The 11,409-nt window shown below is 43.9% G+C and overlaps 1 long non-coding RNA gene across 1 annotated transcript; it reads right to left on the reverse strand.

Annotated features, from left to right (window-relative positions):
- Positions 1–235: 235 nt before the first annotated feature.
- Positions 236–11,043, reverse strand: LOC124024611. The gene is made up of 3 exons (XR_006837028.1): positions 10,967–11,043; positions 4,763–4,819; positions 236–303 (listed from the first exon to the last, which is right to left on the reverse strand). It is a non-coding gene; the product is annotated as an uncharacterized LOC124024611 (long non-coding RNA).
- Positions 11,044–11,409: the final 366 nt, after the last annotated feature.

An 11,409-nucleotide genomic window follows, 5' to 3' on the forward strand; every position in this document is an offset into this window, starting at 1 on the left:
CTCTCTCTCTCTCTCGCTCACTAACTGACTAACTCTCTCTCTCCCTCTTTCCCTACAGGAGTATGAAAGGTACAGTGTATTTTCACACAGAAGACACCACATGGTCTATCCAATCTTAGTGTAGGTGTAATCACAACGTCATTAAGCATCACAATGTCACGATCACAACATCAACCCAGTTACTGGTCGCAGTGAGAGGACGGTCTTACCTTGATTGCAGGTTTTTCCAGTGAAGCCGGGAGTGACACTTGCATTTGCTGGGTCCTACGCAGTCTCCATGCTTACACCCGTGCTGGCACAGAGCTGTTTGGGGAGGATTCCCATAGATAGGAGAGAGGCAAGTGAGAAGAGCAGTTCCCCGAACACACTCACAGCCTGTTTTCATAAAGCTGCCTCAGAATAGGAGTGCTGATCTAGGATCAGGTGCCCGGTGTCTATGCAATCTTATTCATTATGATCTAAAAGTCTAAACTGATCCTAGATAAGCACTCTCAGACACCCTGTGAATACAAGCCCTGGTCTCAGGTCAGATGTGAGAAAGCATTTAATCCTGTCTGACTTGTTCAGTAAACTTGGTGTGTACTACTGTTGATCTACTTTTAGTTTATTAGGTTTTAGAAAATCCTTTAGAAAACATTTTCTTGCATTGTTGGTTAGTGGCTTGTAAGCAAGCAGTTCCAACGTAAGGTTTCAACCTGTTGTATTCGGTGACTAACAACATTTTCTTTGAGTTGTTGATTTACTATGTAGGACAATGCAAGCACAGCGGCGCCTGTGTGTCATACTGGTGTGGGATTAGGGGGCAATGGGAATCGTGGTTCAACAATGAGAGGACATTTTCATGTGAAACCATGTTTACCATTACTGTACAGCACCGCTTATTGGGAGAGAGAACCCTGTTTCCTTGTTGATTTGTATCCATTTCAAAGCGTGCAAGCCCTAAGCGATTAAAACACTTGAACTTTGTGCAGGCACTGAAGTGCTGATGTTCCTGGCTTTGAAAGCGGCTGCACTGATATTTACGGTGGGAAACGACCAACACAGCGAAACTAAACGAATAGCCTCATAGCTCACTATTAGCACGCTTCGTTAAAGCACACAAAGGCAACGCCTTGAACATTATGTTCAGTATCAGGCAGTAGAAACAACATAAAACATCATATTTTCTGACTGCTGGTTGTCCATTGTGTGAAGTGTTGTTTAGGCAACAGAAGGCATTAAGACTTAGTAATAGTAATGCTTTACAGTATCTCTGTGTGTTCTGGTGTTGGAGACGCCGAGTCCCAAATGCTACCCCTATTCCCTTCATAGTGCATTACTTTTGACCAGAGCTCAATTGACCCTGTTCCAAGGTAGTGCATTACATAGGGAATATGGTGCCATTTGGAACGCAGGCACAGAGCTGGAGGCTTGCTCTGCTTTCTGTTCTGTCTAACTGTGCTGCTCACTGTGTTCACCTGCAGCATACTAACCATGGCTGATATACAGGGGCCTCAGCCAACTGGTACTAATTTCCATTAAAAGCTTCATTAAGTCCGTCATAATAGGGACCAATCAGGCTCGTTGGAGATGGAGACGGGGGTTATATGTGTTTGTGGCAGGAAGAAGGGGGTGAGTGTGCGTGTGTGCATCATGATTGGACACGTCTGGGCGAGCTCGCATCTATCTTGTCACAGATTTATTGTGTGCCTGATACCATCATTATGTGAAGTACAATGTAGAGGTTCAGTGGGAAAGAGTGGAGACTCAACATCATGACTGATGCTTAGTGGAAATAGACAACGGAACTGTACAGAAGACTAGCTGAGCATTGCTTAACTATAAAGATATACAAGAAGCATGAAAAGTTTAATTTTGGCATTGCAAGTACACCCTACAGGTGTATGATCTTAATTTGATCACTCTTTGTTGCTGAGAATTTTCCTGCACAGCATGGAAAATGTACACTTGTAGTGTATTCAAGGCTTACGTCTTCTAAAGTTTGTAATTTATACTTTACATGTTAGTCATTTAGCAGATGGTGTTATCCAGAACAACATACAAAAGCAATTAGGGTTAAGTGCCTTGCTCAAGGGCACATCGTTAAGAGTTTTCACCTTTGTCACATTCTGACCTTTATTTCCTTTGTTTTGTATTTATTTAGTATGGTCAGGCCGTGAGTTGGGGTGGGCAGTCTATGTTTGTTTTTCTATGATTTGGGGATTTGTATGTTTTTAGTATGGTTCTCAATCAGAGGCAGATGTCATTAGTTGTCTCTGATTGAGAATCATACTTAGGTAGCCTGGGTTTCACTGTTTGTTTGTGGGTGATAGTCTATGTTGATTGCTTGTGTCATCACAGTTCTCATTTAGCTTCACGGTCGTTATTTGTTTATTGTTTTGTATAGTGTGTTTCAGTGTTTTCTTTATTACATTTCATCATGAACACATACAACGCTGCATTTGGTCCCTCCGATCCTTTCCCTCTCCCTCTTCAGATGAAGAGGAGGACGCCCGTGACAACCTTTTACATTTCAGACTTGATTTTCCTTAACAAAAAATGTATCTACCTCTAAAAAAATCCACATAATAATTCACATTCCCTGCTGCTGCAGGATAGTTCTCCTGCTGTAGCAAACCGCTCCAATTAAGATCCTACACCAGTATATAGGTTACTCAAAATGCCCATTCACAAAATGTCAATTGAAATCGAATTAGGTAGCTATATGAAGCGTATCGTTTGCGGCGGTTAAATCTTTTGAGCATGGGCCGTTGGAGGCGATAGAGGGATAGTGTTCATATTTGCTTGGAACATTGTTCATATTGAATTCACAGCCATTAGTGGGGATTCCTTTAGCTGGAGGAGATAGCATTGTGTAGTCTCATTCCACTTTATTAGAATGTGTAACCTAATAGACAAGACAGCGTTAGCCCATTTTCCAAACCTGGGATATATGAGATAGGGGTGTTAACGCGAGGACGCAGGTGAGCTGTGAAACCTCTAGATTACGCCCCTGATTAAAAAGAAAAAAGGGTTCGACATATTTTGGCGGGGGAGTTGAATCAGGAAACGTGTAAATGTTGTATCTGGTCAGCGATTCGGGGGCCAATTGAAATCATTTATTAATACAGCTGACACAGTCACTGTCACGAGCTGTGAGGGGTTTTATTTTAAAGTTTTTCCACAGAGGGTAGTATGAGGACAAGCATGCTCAGAAGTAACCCATCCAAGGCTGTTGGGTTCAAAGAAAGGCTGGTCTTTTTAAATCTGCGGTGTGGCCTAGGGAAATACCCTGTGTTCATTAGACCACATCAAACCACATGAGGAACTAAAATGGCCGCCGCAACCGCAGAGGAGCAACTACGTGCTCCAATTCAACGCGCTCTCGTTCCCTGAATACCTACTGATGACACCCTTCACACCAGTTTGCATCGGGCATTCCTCTGGCCATCCATCCTTAGAGCCCATCTAAGGATCAGGCCCACAGTGTCCAGACTGGAGCCTGAAGTCACAAGCTCTGCTGGTCAGCTGCTGCTAGCAACCTAGCAGTGCCAAAAAGCCCTGGTCTGGCCTAGTAAGCCTATGTAAATTACAATCGCCAGAACAACCCCATCCCCAAAGAACATTTTGACGCAGTTTTAGCCTCTAATATTAGTTTATTATCATCAAGTTCAATCCTACGGTCAATCAAATCGAGATATTTGGTCTCTGGGGGTCAGATGTTTGTGAACTACATTGGAATGAGGAAGTTGTAGCTCCAGCTACATTTCACTAACTACTGTAACTTGCCAGTGTTTGGAAAAGACAGTTCATATGTTAAGTAAGATACAGTATATGATATTGTCAAAATCATTGTATTCGGTAGAAGAAAAGCTGGATATTTTTTTACTGTACTGCTTGACATACATGTATTGCTAGAAAAACATTTTAGCATTCCGTTATCTGACAACGGAATTTCGTGCAATTCTACACATTTTGCCATAGGGCAGAGAGGAAAATGAGCTATTTTACATATCATTTCCTAAACTTCTACGCAGTTTGCCACAGGGTGTAGAGAATTTGCTTGCAGTTTTTAATATGATAGTGTTTCTGAGTAAGACTGAATAACAAAAATCAATGGGGGCCCCCGGCTGGTAATTCCACCATGATTACTAAGTTTAGATAGCTGGCCGCTAGACTAATTTACCATTCTGAAATACTTTCGCTGACGTGGGCTAATTGAGTGACTATCAGTGACTGACATAACAAGAGAAAAACTCCTGATGCACAACCACATTTTTTCATTGCACCTTGTTTATTCTACTATTTTAACTTGCAACAGTAAATTGAGACCCCGACTGAAACAACACATAATCTGCCATCACTGATGTAAACGTACCATTTGGAAGATCTACATTGAACTACAATTATTTTACATAGGCTCTTGGTTGAGGAAGTTTTCATGTACTAACTAGGCAGCTGTATATAGTTTATATGAGGATATCAAACACACAGGAAATGAATAACTAACACTTAGCCATCTGAGGGCATCATCACATAGCTCTCAGTCAAGTTGCTGGTGTGAACGCCAAACGGTGGCTGCAGCACCAGAGTTCTCAAGCCAGAAGGGGAGGAGATATTTCTTTGCCAAGGGGATGGGGAAGGTTGGAGGATGAGGGAGAAGGGGGGGAGGTGACTATTAATAAATCAGTGAAGCCAGGATTCAGAGGATGTGTCTGCCTCGCTGCCTCCAGGACCTCGTCTTGCCAATAATTATTTGAAAGAAATATGTGGAGCAGCTGACCTTGTGGCGGACACCGTATTCTCCCGACTACTCTGTGGGTTAGAGCGAAGACGCCTGCTGCAAAACAAATGTGCAAACACAAAGAAAAGAACATTCCAGCGTTTGTCTTGGTTGGATGAGAGAACAGAATCATGGCGTGAGAGAGCCAGAGAGCCGTGCTCTTTTGACGAGTAAAGCATTCTTGAAATGATGCACAAAGCAACACGAGGAGTCACACACATTACATGGTTACAACCACAGAGAATGGGCGTCGGATGTCACGTCCCCTTCGCAACATGCAATGTAGCTAGTAGCTACATCTTGAACATGTTACAAATTCAAGTTTAGATCAATCACACTAAATGTAAGCACAGGGGTGAATTCCAACTTCCACTTAAGTCTAGTAATGCATTGATGTCAATGGGAAACGAAGTGAAAATTCAATTTAAATGGCAGTTAGCATAAGCACCATGGAGAATGGATGCTTCTCATCACGCAATGTTGCCAGCAGCTAATAGCTATGTTTGAAAAATGTTTACAAATTGGAGTTTAGATAGTTTAATTAGTAACATTGATGGTCAAATTGTGCCGTGGTTCCGCAGAGATACCACGTGGCATCATGCTGGCTAATTGCATATTTGTGGAACGTTCCCATCACAAGCCAAGAGGAGAAAGACAAGGCGTTTTCTTCTAACACACAGGATGCAGATTCTGTGATGTTCAATTCAATATCCTCCTCCATTCCTTTGATGGATAAAAATACCACCACCGTCACCACATTTTGAAGGAGGCCGCAGCATATTTTTCTGTGTCTGACAAATAATTGATACAAGTGCTTAGGTATGAACAGATTGATATTTGACAAAGTATTTGATCCTTCCTAGGCCCACGTTGAATTGAAACACAATCTATTGATTTCTCCCTTTCAGAATCCATGTACTTTTTATTACCTTACCTTCCTTGTCTCTTACTAACCTCATTACCACTAACAGATCAAACTACATGATTAAGTTTCTATTGAATGGATTTCCCCCATCCAGCTAATAGCAGATCAGTGGCCTTGAAGAAAACGAGACAAAGAGAAGCTATTTAAGACTTTTATTATTTAATGGGTGCTTAAATTTGTCCTATATTTGGAAATGTGTTTTCTTGCCTATCCTCACCCTCAGGGTGAAGGGTCACGGCCAGGGTTTTGGTTAAACTGTATCAGTTTACCCATTTTGTCACTCACTCATTGGCTTCCATTACCAATTAAAGTCCTCTCCTAATCCAAGCTACTTTGTACTTCGAGAGGGAAACCGACTAAACAGTCTCAGGCAAAACTGCACTGAAGATCGGTATCCTCTTGGATTTCTTTCCAAAATCCGGGATCAAAGCAATAGACCGGTAGGAGAGAGTTCATTTGGGATTCCTTCTGTAGGGAGAGCGAGAGAGAGAAAGGAGAAAGAGAGAGAGAGAGAATGAGAGAGAGAATGAGAGATGGAATATGATGCAACTGAGGAGGCTTCAATTTGATTAAATTCATTTAAAAAATCACTGTCATTTGTTTAGTGTTGGTTTGATTAATTGCAGCTCTTTGCCATAATCCGAGAGCTTGTTATGACTAAACGACTAGGACATGAGGACTAAGAAAAACTTGTTGATTTGCCAGTGGTCTATTCTCATCCTGACTGTGAGTTAAACCTGAGGGACATTCTGATGTGTATGTAATCATCGGAGATATACTGCAGATGCTTAGCAAGGCAAATGCATCTCTGTTTATGGTGGCACTTGGATAAAGTAAAGTAACGCTGCCTGTGATTTAAACCACCCAATCGCATAACATGTCAGTGTCGTACCAATGGAAATGCTTGGCCTATAATAAATCTCTCGCTTTCTCTTTCTTCCTCTCGTTTCTCTCTTTCTGTCCCTCTCTCTCTCTCTCTCTCTCTTGCTCTCTCTCTCTCTCCACCATCTCTCTCCTTCTCCATTTCTCTCTGTCACTCTCTGTCTATCTCTACTCACTCACGCCCTCTCCCATCTCTCTCTCTCTCTCTCAGTTCTGGGGACAGGGAGCTTTAAATTCGGGGCAGACCCATTCCAGTTCTCCATTCTTTGTGAGCAGTCACCCAGACCGATCACTGAACTCTTGCAGGGCTGGAGACAGCCAGAACCCGATAGCACCACCAATCTAATCTCTGGGGCCCCAGAACTGCAGTGGTGTAATCTGTAATCCATGACGACTGGTCTCCCTCCGTCTCCGAAGTTTAAATCAGCCCTGTGGCAACATGATGGAGTACTGATTGAGGTCTCGAGTGATTGGACTCGTGTGGTACGCTCGGTCGGGGGCATTTGAAGGCGTTAGCGAACATTCTGGTTTTTCTCCTATGGCATTGATTTATCACAACGTCTGAGACGGATGGCTGGTGGGAAAACGATATGGTTTCCTTCAAAAACAGGTGGTGGGTAAAAGTAGCTTTTGCCGAGAGGGGGGACGACTCTCCGAGATGAACTCAACGTTTTCTCGTACTTGACATGGAATGTGTGAGACTCCTGATGGGTACTTTGGAACAGTGTTAGAGAAAACAGACAGATAAACACACTGCTGTTTAATGAACAGAAACAAGGTCCTGTCAAAGGTATCTACTCACCCAAAGGACTTCAACATGTCAATCAAACGTCAGCGGAAACACGGATTACTCTACTAATCCCTGTCACTGTAGATCTTGTGTATTTCTCAATTGTCTAGAAACACTGTCCTCTCCTTGCCTCCTGTTTTCTCCTTCATTGCACTGATCTGAGAGAACTGACCAGGTGAAAGACAGCCTTATGATGGGCTTGATTCCACCATATTGTTTTCACCTGTCAATTCATTTCAAATCAACGCAGAGGATGGAGCTAAACCCAAACAGGATAAAACAAATATTTGGTCTGATATATGATGTTATATTCTGTCTACTCTAGAAACGGAGCTAACTTCCTCTTCCTGACTGATCCAACATGGACAGCTGGGAGGACCTGAGCCAAGCCCAAAATGACTAGGAATCACACGTATTGAGTACAGGGATTCCTGCCAACACGACAGCAGAGCTCTTAGCTAACTAGCCTAGCAACATGTTGGGGAGGACAGGGATTCCTGACACGACAGCAGAGCTCTTGGCCCTGTGTAGCTCAGTTGGTAGAGCATGGCGCTTGTAACGCCAGGGCAGTGGGTTCGATCCCCGGGCTACCGTAGAATGTATGCACGCATGACTGTAAGTCGCTTTGGATAAAGCGTCTGCTAAATGGCCCCCGGGACCACCCAGAGGTAGTACGTAAATGGCATGACTGTAGTCGCTTTGGATAAAGCGTCTGCTTATATTATTTATTATTATTAACTAGCCTAGCAACATGTTGGGGAGGACAGGGATTCCTGCCAACACGACAGCAGAGCTCTTAGCTAACTAGCCTAGCAACATGTTGGGGAGGACAGGGGATTCCTGCCAACACGACAGCAGAGCTCTTAGCTAACTAGCCTAGCAACATGTTGGGAGGACAGGGATTCCTGCCAACACGACAGCAGAGCTCTTAGCTAACTAGCCTAGCAACATGTTGGGGAGTACAGGGATTCCTGCCAACACGACAGCAGAGCTCTTAGCTAACTAGCCTAGCAACATGTTGGGGAGGACAGGGATTCCTGCCAACACGACAGCAGAGCTCTTAGCTAACTAGCCTAGCAACATGTTGGGGAGGACAGGGATTCCTGCCAACACGACAGCAGAGCTCTTAGCTAACTAGCCTTGCAACATGTTGGGAGGACAGGGATTCCTGCCAACACGACAGCAGAGCTCTTAGCTAACTAGCCTAGCAACATGTTGGGAGGACAGGGATTCCTGCCAACACGACAGCAGAGCTCTTAGCTAACTAGCCTAGCAACATGTTGGGGAGGACAGGGATTCCTGCCAACACGACAGCAGAGCTCTTAGCTAACTAGCCTAGCAACATGTTGGGGCCTTAGCCGTCACAAATAATAGCAACCACAAAAGCATCCATTTCTGCCGCTTTGTCTTGAGCCTCGTCTCTTGAGTTCCCTCCCAGCACAGTCTTGGTCTGGCTCTAAGTCTGAGTCGCTATGTCATTACCATAACTTGTTTTTCTCAAGCTAGGGTCTATGTGAGAATGCAATTACCATATTCTGTTTTTCTTTTCACCTCAAATGAGGAGCGAGGGATAAAGAGGAGAGGAGAGTCAGCTGGCGGCGAGGCAGAATGTTAATCTGACACGATAAGTGGGCCTAAGGTTACTCAACTCAACATTAACACTCTCACCTAGGGGGAGAAGGGAAGGGAACGAGGTCGACCACCATAACAGAGTGTCTGAAAGGAGGGCCTGATGCCAAACCTAAACTAAGTGAAGGTTATTGAGCTCAACACCCTCGCCTAGGGGAGAACGAAAGGGCAATAAGTGGGTCACCATTACAGTAGCCTTCTCCCAGGTCAGTATGTACTGTCTTGATAGCTTCTCTGGTCATTGTAGGACAACACAAACAGATCTGGGACCAGGCAACCATAACAGGGCATCCAATGGAAGGCCCAGTGCCAAACGGAAACAATAGAGCTCAGCGTGAAGTAAATACCTTTGGACAGGGACCAGCAGTGTGACATTTTAGTTTCGTCTAAAAACGACAACATGAACAAACACCAAAAACTCTAGCATGATTATAGCATGAGTCATGACAAGTGATTAGCAAAAAAAACAACAACAACAAAAGAGCTAAACAAAATGCATATGAGGTGAAAGGTTATGAAGGTGATGTGAAGTATAATGACGATGACATGAAAGCATTATAACCCCTCCCCCACCCCCAGGCTTCCAGGTTAGTAGATTGACAGAGACGGAGCCAACATGCAGCCCAGCCTCTCTCCGTCTACTCTCTACATGTTGTGCGTAAGTAAGCCCGTTGTGTCACCCATCACACTTCCGCAGCCGAAGCAACAGCTGTACCATCATGTGTGCAGCAAGCCATGCAGTGTATCTCCCATTTGTCAGGCTGCTCGACACTTTCAGAGCTCCCTATTAATATCATTCACACATCTCTGCAGGATATAATTACACAGTATGGCAGCAGCCAATACTTCTCTGTTTCCATAAGAGTCAATATTTGTCCATAGGGCTAGATATTTTATTAAGGGTCAATATAATATCAGACGGTGGTATAATGTAATACTGTTGCACAAAAATGTGTTCATTCTAATAAAATGAGGTATATTGAGGCTACTGTAGGCTCATTCTAGTAAAACGAGGTATATTGAGGCTACAGTAGGCTCATTCTAGTAAAACGAGGTATATTGAGGCTACAGTAGGCTCATTCTAGTAAAACGAGGTATATTGAGGCTACAGTAGGCTCATTCTAGTAAAACGAGGTATATTGAGGCTACAGTAGGCTCATTCTAGTAAAACAAGGTATATTGAGGCTACAGTAGGCTCATTCTAGTAAAACGAGGTATATTGAGTCTATAGTAGGCTCATTCTAGTAAAACGAGGTATATTGAGGCTACAGTAGGCTCATTCTAGCAAAACGAGGTATATTGAGGCTACAGTAGGTTCATTCTAGTAAAAGAGGTATATTGAGGCTACAGTAGGCTCATTCTAGCAAAACAAGGTATATTTACAGTAGGCTCATTCTAGTAGGGGCATCCTCTGAATCCATGACTGGATTTACTCAACATGTCACCAAATTGATTCCCTGCACACCTGCATTTACATATACATTACATGACATTTACTAAATATACACTCACAGCAATCATTTACAATTATCTGTTTACATGGCTACAAGCGTATAATGGGAATCTGCTCACTAGAGCATTATTTACGGCTAGAATATCGTTCCCCCAAAACACGGAAAACTCAAAAGCAGCAGTGAAAATGTCAAGTTTATTTTTCACTTTGTGTGTGTGTACGTCCACGTATGTGCCTATGAACAAGTGTGTGTTCCGTGTGCTCGTTGGTAGAGTGTGTGTTTCAGAGCCCTTAGTTACTATATGTCTTCTTTATAGCACTTTGTGACATTGGCTGATGTAAAAAGGGGCTTTATAAATACATTTGATTGATTCTCGACAGGTGTTTAATCCTCTTTCTACATCCTAATTGTGGTTAGATCCCAGCAGCTACACCCAGGTAACCCACGGCAACCCCTGTCGGAAACCCTGGTTGCCCCGGTAACCCTAACCCAGCAGCGGGCACGGTAGAGTTGGCACTACTCACGTTGGCAGTGGCCCCAGGAGCGCCGGGTCCATCCCCAGCAGCAGTCGATGCGGGCGCCGTAGCGACACAGCCCATTGACGAGGCCATCTGCCGAGGCCACCTGTCAGGAGACAGCTCTATCAGTTCACAGCCAATTAAAATGGACGAATTTAAAAGCCAGCAGGGTCTGTTGGTTCTTGTCCACCAAGCCGGGAGAGAGAGGGAGAGAGAGACAGAGACAGAGAGACAAAGAGACAAAGAGACAGAGAGACAGCGACAGCGAGAGAGACAGAGAGAGACAGAGAGAGAGAGAGAGAGAGAGAGAGAGAGAGAGAGAGAGAGAGAGAGAGAGAGAGACAGAGACAGAGACAGAGACAGAGAGACAGAGACAGAGACAGAGACAGAGACAGAGAGACAGAGAGAGAGAGACAGAGACAGAGAGACAGAGAGAGAGAGACAGAGAC

Source organism: Oncorhynchus gorbuscha, unplaced genomic scaffold, assembly GCF_021184085.1.
Source record: "Oncorhynchus gorbuscha isolate QuinsamMale2020 ecotype Even-year unplaced genomic scaffold, OgorEven_v1.0 Un_scaffold_1953, whole genome shotgun sequence".
Classification (NCBI taxonomy): Eukaryota; Metazoa; Chordata; class Actinopteri; order Salmoniformes; family Salmonidae; genus Oncorhynchus; species Oncorhynchus gorbuscha.